General features: G+C 46.3%; 1 protein-coding gene across 5 annotated transcripts in view; it reads left to right on the plus strand.

Annotated features, from left to right (window-relative positions):
- Window positions 1-14300, plus strand: part of FSTL4 (follistatin like 4) — a 585475-nt gene that overhangs the window by 165382 nt on the left and 405793 nt on the right. Inside the window, exon 1 of one of the 5 annotated variants that reach the window (XM_060636149.3) lies at window positions 9852-10163. The exons of 2 other annotated variants lie outside the window; for them this stretch is intronic. The gene's annotated coding sequence lies outside the window, so the exon portion shown is untranslated. Of the gene's footprint in view, window positions 1-9851; window positions 10164-14300 lie in introns of those variants that run through there. 2 more of the 5 variants (XM_060636144.3, XM_060636148.3) reach the window with 2 other exon arrangements.

Here is a 14300-nt window from a genome sequence, read left to right on the forward strand (position 1 = left end):
AACTCACAAACTGTGAGATCATGACCTGAATGGAAGTCAGATGCTCAACCAACTGAGCCACCCAGGCACACCTCTCCTTTAAAAAAAGACAACAAACTTTTATAGCCATCCTAGTGGGTATAAAGTGGTATTTCATTATGGTTGTGATTTGAATTTCCCTAATGACTAAGAATATTGAGCTATTGAGCATCTTTTCATGTGCTTTTGGGACATTTGTAGTATCTTGTCTGGAGAAGTATCTATTCAAGTACTTTGTCTCTTTTAATTGTCTACTTTTTAATTGGGTTGTTTGTGTTTTTGTTGTTGAGTTGTAAGAGTTATTTATATATTCAGTATATTAATCACTTATCAGATACATGATTTGCAAGTATTGTCTCCCATTCTATAAGTTGCCTTTCCATTTTCTTGATAATGTTCTTGCATTGAATGCATAAAAATGTCAATTTTTTATAAAATCCTATTTATTTATTTTTTGTTTTTGCTCATGCTTTTGGGGTCATATCTAAAAATCCATCGCCAAAGCCAAGGTCAAGAAAGTTTACCCATGTGTTTTCTTCTAAGAGTTTATAGTTTTATTTCTTATATTTAGGTTTTTGATCAGTTTTGAGTTAATTTTTATAAATGGTGTGAGATAGGGGTCCAAATTAATTATTTTACATGTGGGTATGCAGTTGATCCGGTGTTACTTGTTCAAGAGACAATTCTTTTTGTGTTGAATAGTTATGGCTCCATTTTGAAAATCAATTGGTGATAGAGGCATGTTTCTGGAATCTCAGTTCTATTCCATTGGTCTCTATGTCTATCCTTATGCCAGTACCACACTGTTTTGATTATTGTAGTTTTGTGGTGAGTTTTGAAATCAGGAGGTGTGAGTCCTTCATTTTTCTCTTCTTTTTAAAGACTGTTCTGGTTTTTAGGACCTTTGCAGTTCCTGCCAAACTGAGTTTTGACAAAGGAACAAAGCAATTCAATGGAGAAAAGATAGCCTTTTCAGAAAGGATGCGGGGCAATTGAACATTCTAAGGAAAAAACAAAAGTGAACCTTAAGTCTCAGACCTCATACAAGAATTCGCTCAAAAGAGGTGACAGACTTAAAGGTAAAATATAAAACTCTTAAGCTTTTATTTCAAAAAATACCTGGGATCATGGGTTTAGATTTGATACCAAAGTAAGATCTATAAAAGGAAAAATAGATAAATTTGACTATATCAAAATTAAAAACTTTTGTTCTAGAAGATATCCTATTAAGAGGATGACAAGTAGTAGACTGAAAGAAAATAGTTGCAAACCACATATCCACAAAAAACTAGTATCTAGAAGGTATAAAGAACTCTCAAAACTCAACAGAAGAAAAACAAACATGCAAAAAAGAAACCCCAAGCAATCAAATTAGGTAATGGCCAAGAGACACAAAGAGACGTTTCACCTAAGAGACTATACACATAACAAATAAGCATGTAAAAAGATGTTCAACATCATTAGCCATTAGGGAAATGCAAATTAAAATCACAATGAGATATTACTACACACCTATCGGAATTACCAAAAATAAAAAAAAGTAACACCAGCAAATGCAGGCAAGAATGCAGAAAAACACAATTGCTTATGCATTGTTGGTGGGAATGTAAAATGGTACAGGTACCCTGAAAAGTAGTTTGACTATTTCTGTAAAAACTAAACATGTGACCATCATACAAACCAGCAGTTGCCCTCGTGGGTATTTATCCTAGAGAAATGAAAAATTATATTCATAAAAAACCTGTATAGAAATGTTTACAGGAACTTTATTTGTATATAGCCTCAAATGGACATAACCCAGGTGGTTAAACAGATGTACTTCCATACTGTGAAATACTACTCTGTAACAGAAAGGGATAAACTACTGATAGGGGAAACAACTTGAACAAACCTTGAGGTCATTATGCTGAGTGAAAAAAGCCAATATCCAAAGACTGCATGTTGTATCATTCCCCCAATATAGTATTCTTGAGACGACAACATTATAGAAATGAGGACAGTTTTGCGATCACCAGGGGTTAGGGATGAGGAGGGAGGGGCAGAGGGAAGGAAGACACATGGTGGCTGTAAAAGGGCCATAGGAGGGATCCTTGTGAATGAAAGATTCTGTACTTGGACTATATCAATGTCAATATTCTGGTTGTGCTATTACACTGTAGTTTTACAAGATGTAAAAAACAAAAAAATAGGAGGACACTGGGTAAACAGTATTTACTCTGTTTTTGATGACTGCTCTTTCTTACAACTGTATGGGAATCTGTAATTATTTCAAAATGAAAGGTTTAATTAAAAATCAGTAAGTGATACATTATTTAATTTTCTTTTACATTTGTAAGAAAAGACAGCGAGCTTGTCAGTGTATAACAAGTGAGCACACACAGTGGTTAGGTAGAGTTTAAATGAGGACAGTCATGGCTCCATCACTCGGTCTATTTCTTGGCTGAACAGCACTGACTGCAAGAATGGTTGAGACTCTTATATTTCAAATTGTTTTTCTTCTTAGACATATGTTTGATTTATGCTCATAATAGATTGTGTTTAAAGACTAGAAACATAAGGAACCTGATGATGAAATACAAGATAATTAAGAGCAAAAAATGGGAAGACTACAATCTTACTTCAGAATCACCTTCACCAATCTGTAAATCACATTCATCTGATAAAAACTCTTCTATGGAACATCAAGATGTCTTTGGTACTTCAAAAACAGTGTTAAGGAGAGAAAATAGAGTGACAATTATGTCCAATTTAGCTTTTCATTTATTGAGAACAAAGGCTCTATCCACACCCACAATGTGCTATTTGCAGAGTGCTTGCAAATAGCGGCCTGAAATCTTTCCCCTCCTGTCATTTATAAACAAAACATGGAAATTGTAAAAATAAAACCATAGTTTTTTTTAAGCATGAAATACCAGAATTTCATACATCCAATTCTTGGAAACCAGTTTCTGCCTATACTTGATGCTGTATTATGGAGTAAAACCCCAAAGTACTTTTTAGTATACATTCAGTCCCCAAACCAGATATGACATATCATTTTTTATCATATTTATCAGAAAATTATGTTTTCTCTTTTATGATTTAATAAAAATTAAACATTGTCCATCCGTCATTAAATGATATAAAGTGAAGGGTTTTTTTGTAATGATTGTGTATTATGAATATTATTAATGATTGCATTAAAACAAACTTGAATACAGTATTTAATACAATACTCTTAATTTGTTTAAAATTTCAAATCACTCATTTGTCACATATCACACAAAAATGGCAAAGCCAGTTTAAGTTTTTTCAAGGATGGTTGTAGTGAAAAGTGTTTGCAAGTCACATATGGCTATGCAGTGATAACTGACATGTGTGCATGCATTTGTCAACTTTAAAGCATCCTGTATACATGTCACTTGTTATGTGTCCACTGCCTTTCATCTAGGGCAATTAGGAAATGGAGGTTCCTACTTAATTAAATGTTCTCCACAACTGAAAATTACTCTCTAAATATGAGCACTGGATTGGAATCCAGAGTCTTCAGTCTTTGACTAGCCTGGGGTTCTTAGATAAATAAAGTGGGACGATGACAATGTTAATCTTTCATGTTGTGTGTGTAAAGGCAGTCAAATAACGGATCAGGTTTTTGTTTAAATTTTGGCTTCTTTCTCATTTGCTATGTTTTCTGCTTCAAGTAACAAAAACTCCAAACTCAACTGATTTAAGTCATGAGGAAAATAGAAACCCGAGCTAAGGCAGCTTCAGAATTGGTTATTTTAGAGGCTCAGTGACATCATTAAGGTCTTTGGCTCTTTCCCTATTCTGCCATCTTTCATGGGTCACCTTGGCTGCTCTTCGGGAAGATGGTGACCATGGGTGTAGGGGTTCCTTGTAGTTAATGATAGTATCAAGAGGGAAAAGAGGCACCATCTCTTCCCCGTGCATCTCTTTATGGTGACTTTCTGTCGCCCGTCCCTGGCCAGAACTAGGCCCCCTGGTCTCGCCTTAGCCAGTTCCTAGCAAAGAGAATGGGAGCCCCATTATTGGCTTAGAACATGCTGGACAGAATGGACATCCTGTAGGCAGGGAAGAGAGAAAGACCACATGTTGGGTTTTGATATGACAAGGGATCAGGTGAGGACTATTAAGTAAATATGCCAATAGGTTCAGAAAAGAAGCTTCTCTAGGCACCTAGTCATAGGACATGTATTTTGAGATATGTATTAGGTGCCACATATGTATACACTGTGTGTAACTGATGCAGAATGGCGTACGATTATGAGGGCAGGCTCTGAGTCAAATCCTGGCTCTGCCGTTTGCCAGACAAATTGCCTTAGATAAATTGTGTAACTTCTCTGAGCTTAACTTATCAAATGCGGACCTTATGGAGCTGTGAAAATTAGGTGATACAACACATACAAAGGGTTAGGCCCAGTGCCCAATTCATAGTTAGCAATCAATAAACGTAAGGTGCTGGTGTGGTGCCAGCGATGATAATGAGCTAAACACAGCTTTACCTCTCAACAGCTGAACAGCTGCTTTCACTCCCCCAGTCTCTCTGCCCTCCACCCAGTCAATTCTCCATACAGCAGCTAGAGGGATGTTCACGACATACAGTAGATTACGACTGTCTCCTGCCCTAAACTCCCCAATGACTCCCATCACACGTCAAATCAGATGTGAAGTCCTTGTTTATCAGAGCCTTCAGGACCTTTGTGATCTGGCCCTTGTCCTTGCCGTCTTCTTCTGCAACTGTCCACCTGATCCCTGTGTTTAGCCACGTCAGCCTGGGTCACATCCAGCCAGATCTTCATGCCTGTTGAGCCGTCTGCCTGCACATTCTGCCCACCAGATCTTGTCATATCTTGTCCCCTCATTTCTTCACGTCTCTGCTCTAAGTGCCTCCTCATCCTCAGAATTTCTTCATCTGCCATCTTTAAAACAGTCACCACTCATTTTTAAAAAAGTTTTTATTTATTTATTTTGAGAGAGACAGAGACAGCATGAATGGGGAAGGAACAGAGAGAGAGAGAGAATCCCAAGCAGGCTACGTACTGTCAGTGCAGAATCCGAAGCGGGGCTCAAACTCATGAAACCATGCGATCATGACCTGAGTTGAAACTAAGAGTCACGTACTTAATGGACTGAGCCACCCAGACACCCCTAAGACAGTCAACTTTCTTAGTCTGCATTCTCTGGAAAACAGAGCACGAGGCAAAAGCGTTACACCTTAGGAGAAGTCCAATCTCAGGAAGCAGGAACAATGAAGAAGAGATAGCAGATATGGAAGATATGGTCCAGCTCTGTCAGCAGTACTCAGTACTTGGTCTCTGGGGCTGTCCTCAGACAGGACCCAGGGCACGGTGCATGTCAGTACAGACCACCCAGGGAAGGAAGGGAGAATGTACCTGCTGGCTTCCTCCTGTACCCTGTCTCCCACTGGTTGAGTCCTCCCCTCTGTCATGAGCTCCCCCACCCCTTTGGCTTGTGTGGAGCAGCTCCCACCCCCACAGCAGCCTCTGGGGAAGCCAGAACCCCCAGGGGTCCAGCCTGACCAGTGCACAGGCCAGTGTCTCCTTGTCAGTTGGTGCCCTGTGCAGGGGGGCTATTTGGTTTGAGGCAGTGGCAGTAACAGCAGAGGAATCTATCTCTGTGGCTGTGGGAACACCTCAGACCAGTTAATAGGGCCCCTGTGGCCAGGAAGCAGGGCAAGTGGGGGTGGGGGTAGGGGCAGAGAGAAGGTGTGGGGGTGGGGGCAGAGAGGTCGGTGTGGCTACTCAGATTTGGGGTGGTATGTAAGCTAAGTCCAGCACCATCTTACAGATCCCTGTCTGGCTTAGTGCTCTTCACAAAAATTAACCTTAATCCACCACAATACTGCATACGTGTTTGAATGGAGCATATAATCACAGGAATGGAGTGTCCATAAGGTAGGCACTCATCTTTCTGAATGATCTTTTTTTTTTTTTGTAGATTGGAATGTTATCTACCATTCTTTGATGAGTTGGAAAACAGGGTCATGGCAAATATTTGTGAGTCTGAATAAGTAAGGTTGAGTAAAGGAGGTTGGCCCCTCTCTTTGCTCTCCTCCTATCTTCTTTCCCGCTTCACCTCTCTCCCCTGTCCCCAGTAGGATGTGGTACCTAGTGGCTTGGAGGCCTGGCCTCCTCAACCCAAATTCTCCCTGTGCACATGGAGTTCCATGAGGGGCTGAGTTTCATTTCCTCCTATTTTGGGATCTTTCTCAGGCCCTGTGACGATCAGCCTGGGCCCTGGGAGTGGGGATGCGGTGTTTGTCTTGGGACTAACACCACCGTGAAGGGGCTTATTTTCCAACCCCTCCACTTTTACCATTCATAGTTCCCTTCTCCTCACTGTAGCTTTTCATTCATCCCAGCTTCTTACTTAAAATTTCCACTCATCCCTCCTTCATTGCCTTGAGAAATTTCCCAAATCACACTTAACCTCTTGAAGGAACACCTTAGTTATTTCCACGCAGTCTACTTTTCTCCCTAAACCAAAGTTAACAATTATTTCTTTACCTTTTTAAAAAAACTTTTAAGGTTTATTCATTTTTAAGAGACAGAGAGAGACAAAGCATGAGCAGGGGAGGGGCAGAGAGAGAGAGGGAGATACAGGCTCCAAGCTCTGAGCTGTCCACACAGAGCCCAACGCAAGATCGTGACCTGAGCCAAAGTCAGACACTTAACTGACTCAGCCACCCAGGCACCCCTAAAGTTAACAATTATTTCTGAGTGTGATTTTAGGTCTAGAATTTTTAATTTATTGCCTCCATTCCCTTTATTTCTAGATGACTAAAAGGACCATCATTTAAGAAATGTTTAAGAAATCCTTAACATCACAGCTCTTTTTAGATCAGAGTGGCCCTAACTTCCATACATCCTAGCAAAATAAGGCATAGACTTGCAGAGTTGGAAATGGCCTCAGAAGTTCATTGAGTATGACCGCCTCCCACCCCGTCCACCTCCAGCTCCCACTTGAGACATGAAGAAATGAAGGCTGGAAAGGCTCACCCAGTGAGAGGCAGTTTTTGGACAGGCAGCAAGTGTTGAATCACGGAAAGAGCAGGAAGACCATTTCCCCTGCCTTTCCCCACCTTCTCGAACATGACCTCCCTTCCCATAGTGTTTCTGGGCACTGTCTGACCAGCCCAGGGGGACCTGACCCATAGCTAGTGACAAGGAAACACTGTGGTACAGTCTGGAGGAGGTCCCCTGCTTCTTCCTGATCCCATGCTTCTGTGTCACCTCTGGGTGGTCTGATGTGCAGCTGCAAGCCAAAATGACCTCCAGGAGACCCATTGTTTGTTGCGTTTTTGGTAAGAGTAGAGCTAGAGAAAATGTTTTAAAACTGGTAAAGTAAATATCTATAGCAGATTGTTAAACTTCTTGGTCTTGCAAAAATACATCGGTAACTTTCTGTTGCGTGTGTGTGAGTCTGCCTTGTGACATCACTCACCAATCACCCAGACTAGGGGCTGGGGCAGTAATCTAGACTCATGTTTCCTTTTAACTTCTCTTTTCCAAACTTACTGAATTGTATGAATTCAAAATGTAACCTTTTGTTGTTGTTGTTACTTTGTTTTTGGTTTTTGGTTTTTGGTGTTTTTTTTTTTTTTTTTTTTTTTTTTTTTTTTTTCCAACCATCCCTGTTGGCTACTGAGAATCATCACTATGCTTGCAAGTTCTGAAACAGGGTTTCAGGCCAATTCCAAATGCTTTGTGTGGGAGTTAGCCTCCCTTGCATGTCCGGGGAGTATTTTTAAAGCAAGAATTGCCCTGAGAGGTCAAAGCATAGAGCAATGCAGAGAGGTGTCAAGGTCTACTGGCATCTGATGCCGCTTCCCTGAAGGCTTGTTTTATTTCGTCATTCACACTTCACCTTTTTTATTCCAAGGTGACTTTAATTCCACGCTTATTTTATGCACAGTAGCCACAACAGCTCACTTCAGATGTTAGCATTATCTCCAAAGGGCATTCTGTACATCTGGTTTGTAGCGGCTACATTCCCCCCTTACTCGGGAAGCAAAGGAAGTCTGTTGGAAGTCCAGTCCATGTTCACTGCACTAAACAGAGCTATTTTGGATCTTGGTCAATCTACAGACCTTGTCTTACATATGACCCAGAGTTATTAAAAAGACACACCCCAAGGCCTGCCTTGGTTATGTAATAGGGCCACTAGACTGACTCAGGGACTTTGTGCTGAGAGCTGAGAACAGAAATCTGCTTTTTCAAACACCTCAAAGTGTGGGAGGGGAGCTAAACCCAGTCTCTGAGCTGTGGGGCTCCATCTTGTCCACGGACTTAGAATTAAATTTCAGAGGGAGGCATAGCACGTTTCCAAATTTCCTTGCTTCCTTTCATGTCCAGTCCTTTTTCTCTTTCTCCCAGGATGGAAAGTGCCATCCTTTCCCCAGTCCAGCTGCAGAGAATCTGGCCTCAAGCCAGCTTTGGGGGTTCAGTCATGGGTGGCCTTGGCAAAGACTCATGGTCAAATCTGAGAGAGCATCATTCCTGCCAAGGCCCTGGGGCACTGAGGATGGAATGGCTTTTGTCCTTTTGAGTCCAAATCACAGTTTCCACGTGGGAAGTCACAGCAACTGAGACCTGGAAGTCACCCAGGTCTCAAGCACTCCTCATTTTGCAAATGGGGAAACTGACACCTATGGCAGAGATATGACTGGCCTGGGTTACAGCCTGGCTGTGTAGGAGGGAGAGCCAGATCCCAGACCAAAGCGTGTGTGAGGGCAGGGACCAGGCTGGCTCATTCACTGATGTCTCCCCAGAACATAGCACGGGGCCTGGTACATAGCAGGGGCCCAGTAAATATGTGTTGAAGGAAAGAGCAAATGTAATACCTTCTCCTCCATGTCAGTGTTTTCTTTTTCTTCTTCTCTTGACGTTTAACTAACCTTAAGAAAATCTCCTCTGTCCCCTTCTCCAGGCCAGAAGAGGTCACAGGGGCACAGACAAGGCACTGTTCCACTATACCACCAAGTTATCTGGTGCCCACCCAGCCTGAGCAGGAGGCAGTCCCTCTGAAAGACTCCTGCTCATCACCAGTCTGGCCTGGCTAGGGTCTCACTCACAAATTGATGCCAGACTTGGGCTACAGACAGACAATTGGTGGGGGAGAGGGATGCTAGTTGCTACAAAGACGTTTACAGTTTATTTGGGCACCAAGACTGATCTCTAGGTCAATTAATGAAAGCACATGACAGCTGGGTTGGGGTCTCCAAAAGCTCTGGAAGTTGAATAGGGATTCGGAAAGGTTTAGGCGTGGGGATGAGGTCAGGGCAGTAAAAACGTCTCCTTCTAAGGGAGAATAGGGGACCCTCTCATGGCAGCTTGGACGGGCTAAGTCAACATCACCTGGGACTGCCCCTGTATGCCCAGGATTTTGTAAGATGATCCTGCTGGGAGAGAGCAGATACAGAAGAGAGAAATAAAAACTTTGCTGTTTCTCAGGTTGTTGGCTGGGGGATGAGGGGAGGGTAGTGTCACTTGACTTTGCCTCTGGGGACACGTAAACAGGTAAGGTGTACTGGCCCTCCTGGGTTCCACAGCTATGGCGGCTGATTAAGACCAGTTGTGCATCTTGAGAGCACAGGCTGGGGAACTCGGTCCGGGAAGGAGCCAGAGGAGAGGAAGAAGGGGGTGTGTTGGGGAGTGGGAGGGGGTTGTAGCCTGCCGGCTTTACGAGAGCCTGGTGCGCTTGAGCCTGGGGCGGAAGCGCACCCCCTCCCCCCGCGGGTGCAGAGATCGCCCTGGAGCGCTGGGAGTCCTCGCGCCCCGCGTGCGCGCCCGGCTGCTCTGCGCACCTGCCGCTGGCCCCGCTCGGGTCTGAGCAGCGGGCGGGCGAGTCGCGCGCACAGGTGGCGGCGATTGGGCAGGCGGGGCCCGGAGGGTGACGTCACGGGCTCCGGTCCCGGCGGCAGAAATAGGGCAGCCGCGGCGGTGGTGGTACGACAGCGGCGGCTCACAGAGCTGGAGCCGAGACAGCCTCCAGCGCGCCCGGGACCCGCCGACAGCCGGAGACACCGACCGAAGGACGCGGGGCCCGGTCGCCGCCACCGCCGCCGCGGATCGCGCCCGTCCGCCTTCGGACACCTTGTCTTCCTTCGGCCCCGGCCACCTCAGGTACGCGGGCGCGGGGAGGGTGCCAAGCCGCCGCCGCCACCATCCGGTCCCACTGCGCCCCTCTGGGGTCCCGGCGCCCGCGGCTCCGCGTCTTCCTGCAGGGCCCGGCGCGGGCGCTTGCTTGTCCTCACCATCCGCGCCGAGAGAGCCAAGTTTGCCCGGCCGGCGGGCGGCGGGCACGGGACCACGGGACTCTGGCTCGGTAGGGCTACCCGGCCCCGGCCAGGACTCGGGGGGAAAGAAAGGCTCGAACGCCGAGGCTGCTGGCCCGGGTCTGCAGTAGGCACCGGAGTGACCCGGCCGGCGCGCGGAGCAGAATAGCTCGCGCCGAGCCCGCAGCCCGCGCGGGCTCCGAGACCCCGCAGGCGCCGCTCTCGGGCTTCGGCCCCCCAGCCGCCTCGGCGAGCGAGGCGAACGCAGCCCCTCCGCTCGGCTCTGTGCCCTTGGCCCGGGCTGGGGTGCGGAGCGGGCGTCCTCGCTGCCTCCTCCCTCCAGCTTTGCGGGGAAACTTGCGCGTCCGCGCTGCAGCCCGGAGGGCCCGCTGCGCCCCGCCTGGCGGTCGCTCCCCCGAGGTCCGCCGCGTCTGCACGTTGGGGCTCCGCGGAGGCTGAGGAGCAGGGACCCGGGCACAGCCCCTTCCGCGAAGCCCGCTGCCCGGGATCTGCCCGGCTGGTCTCTGTTTAGAGAGAGCGGCTGCCGTTCCCTTCTGGGGAGTCACTAGGGAGCAGCTTGTTTGGGGGACATTCGGGCAGAGAGCTTGATTCTGAGAGAGCTTGTGCGGTGGATGATCTCCGCCCCTCTCTGCGCCAGCAAAGGAGACCCATTTCAAGTTTGGGGGCACCTAGGCGACACAGACAGAGCGCTGCGCTTTGGGCGCCTGTCGCCCTGAGTTGGCGGCCGAGCGCAGCGCGAGCCTTCCGGGCCCCCTGAGCTGACCAACCGGCTTCGCCGGCTCACTCGCCCGCGGCCTGCCACCTGAGGACTTCGGCGCCCGCCACTCCGGCAAGGGCAGAACCCCGCTGGAAGCAGCAGGATTTCTCACAGCGCCCGGGACGTGGCGAGCAGCCCGTGCAGCGCTCTCGTGTGCTGAAGTTCCCGGGGCCCCGCAGAGTCGGACCCTGCTAGGTCTGTATCTCGCTCGGCTAGTCAGTCCCCCTGCGCGCTCCGGACGACCCGGCTCCACATAACTGTCGCCGACGATGATGAATCGCGCTCCCGCAGCTCTCCTCCGCTCTCCTCTAGGTGTCGCTTCCTCCGAGGTTTCCCGCGAGTGGAAAACAGCGCCAGTAGCTTTGGTCGGTTCCCTTCCTAAATTTGTTGCAAGCTTGTGCACTGGGAATTGTACTCGATGGGTCCCCGAGATACAAACATTCGTCGACGTTCTCTGGGCCAAACATAGACAGAATTTCATTCGGAGGTGGCACGGTAACTCTTAACCAAACGTGCACCGGGAATGGGCCTATATCGCAGTCTCTGAGGCATCGGGAAGAAATTCAGATGTTTCTCGAAACTCAAGTCCCAAGTTATTTTCCCACCACCAGGCTTAGAGGAAAGTCAGACATGACTTTTAACAGTGTCCTGTCAATCTTGGAGTGGGTGGGTTTCTGTGCTTGCCCCTTCTGGCTCTCAGGACAGGCTCAGGACTGGGCAGTGGTCAGGTAAAGGTCTCAACTGGCGAGTAAATGGTCGGGGGTGGGGGGTGGTGGTGGTGAATGATGGTGCTTCTAGGACACCAGAGCCCTAGTAACCCTAAGGCAGTAGCTCAAAGGGAAGCCGTGAGCCGGTGCCCCACAGGGCTCATCTCTGATTTCCTTCCTGGTTTTGTGGGAAGGTACTGCAGCATTACTACACCATTTCTGTTTAGACACTTAAGCTGAATGTTAGCTTTCTTCCCATCCTAGAAATACAGACACCCCCTCTCCCAAGACTTTAGGCTGGGCCAAAGGTCGTTCAGGATGATAGCCTACTTTATGTGTACTGTAATGTGTTGTTCCAGTGGTTTTTTGTGTGGTAGACATCTTTGATCATTTTCTATTTTTTGTTAGTTTCAGGAAAGCTATTTTTATTCCAGCCTATTCTCCTGGGCCTTGGGAGAACTTTTTTTCCCCTCACCTGTGTCCTGGAGGTAGGTGAGGGAGGGGTAGGTAGGATTTTGTAACCTTGACCCATTAGTTGCTCAGGATTCTTCTCTTGTCTTTCTCAGAGCTGCAGGATTTTTTTTTTTTTAAGTTATCTTCATGTTGTGATCTTTTGTTTGACAATACCATATTCCAGAAACTGGCATTGAAGAGTCAGGATTTCATAAAATCTACTTGAATTTCTACTTTACCTGTCTTGGTATTTCCCGGCCAGTTCAACTTGCTTGTGTTGCTTATGGGTGGTCAATTCTGTGCTTACTAACTTCGCGAAATTTGAAAGTTCTTTCAAGAGCACATCTTTTCTTACGTTTTCTTTCTCTTAATGTGTAATACAAGGCCTGGGACTTCAAGTGAAATAGAACTACAGTTGCACAAACATGGTATAATTTAAATGTTGAGACTGTGAGGGTTCCTGGAGTTCATAGGTGCGTGGGTTAAACTTCATGGTAAATAGGGGTGTCAAAGATTTACATACTGCACACAGACTAACTTAGACATTCAATTTATCGAATGTTGGAACAATTTATGAAAGATAAGAGCAGATAATTAATGGGAAATGCAGTGTAACTTCATTATGTCTTGCTGCAGGGTTAGCCTGGTCTATTTCTGTGCCTAATTTCCTTTGGGTTGCTGTTTGAGGAACTATCTTTGGAAGTTTGAACCCCTTGTTTTTTTTTTCTTACAACACTCGCATATCAAAACTAGGGTTCTAAGCCTTTGAGAAGAAATGAATATGTGGGTTTGGGGTTTTTAGGTTAGAGTCAACGTGGCTTTTTTTTTTTTTTTCTTTTAACTTTGGGCTGCAGGATTTTGGCGCTCTCCAGGTGGTTTCCATCTGTTGATAGCCAACACCCCATGTGGAAAATGCAGTGAACCTAAGGTAATTGGCTAGGGCATACACTTGGTGAGTTGGAAGCGTTGGAAATTCAGGTGCCTCAGGGCCACAAACCTTACTGTTGTCTTCAAGGCTAGGGTGGTATTGCTTAGTTCTGCCAAGCCATGTTTGTAATTTGTGGTCTTGTTGGTTACAAAGAGAAGCCATTTCCATGTGGCTAATCCATAATGTCTAGTTGGGTAATGTTGCCATATTCTGGGAGAGTTGCTGGAAGAGAGTATTCAAGAATTATCTCTGCAAAAGCTCTGGGGGTCTGACTCCCTGCTTTTCCCCAACAAGGCAGGTTCCCAGAGGAGAAGGGAAGTTTGTATTAGAACCACTGCCAGGTTAGTGTCCCTGCCTCTCTCTGGCCTCTGACCCTGACAGCTTGCATGCTGGTGTGTCTTCTCTGGTGGGGCAGATTTGCAATCACCATATTCCTACCTGTTTCCCCCTAACCATTTCTATTCTCAGGTCACATTTTTTCAACTTTCTTGAAAAAGGAAGTCAGTTTTCAGCATATCACATCATACAAAATCTGTAGCACGTCTATAATTTTATTTATTTATTTTTATTTATTTATTAAAAAAATTTTTTTTAACGTTTATTTATTTTTGAGACAGAGAGAGACAGAGCATGAACTGGGGAGGGTCAGAGAGAGGGAGACACAGAATCTGAAACAGGCTCCAGGCTCTGAGCTGTCAGCACAGAGCCCAACGCGGGGCTCGAACTCACAGACCGCGAGATCATGACCTGAGCCGAAGTCGGCCGCTTAACCCACTGAGCCACCCAGGTGCCCCACCTCTATAATTTTAAATACAAGTAATGGCACAGGTATTGGCTTCTATTAGGAAACCAGAAAATCCTGTGCTTTACACCAGAGCAGCAGGCAGATGACCTGGTAGGCCCCATCCAGCACCAAGAAAAGCCCAGTTTGTCTTCTCCAAACAGAATGCACACATATTCCATATGTGTTTGTGATCTTATGGGGAACAAAGCCGCTGTCTAGGGCTCAGGATGCCTGGATTTCAATCTAGGTTTGGCCACTGACCTGGCTTACACAGTGCATCACTTCTCTGACCTTCCAGGCCTGTGGTGTCCTGTCTGTGAAGCAGCAGCCAAGTT

The sequence above is a fragment of the Panthera onca genome, chromosome A1, assembly GCF_046562875.1.
Source record: "Panthera onca isolate mPanOnc1 chromosome A1, mPanOnc1 haplotype 2, whole genome shotgun sequence".
NCBI classification, from domain to species: Eukaryota; Metazoa; Chordata; class Mammalia; order Carnivora; family Felidae; genus Panthera; species Panthera onca.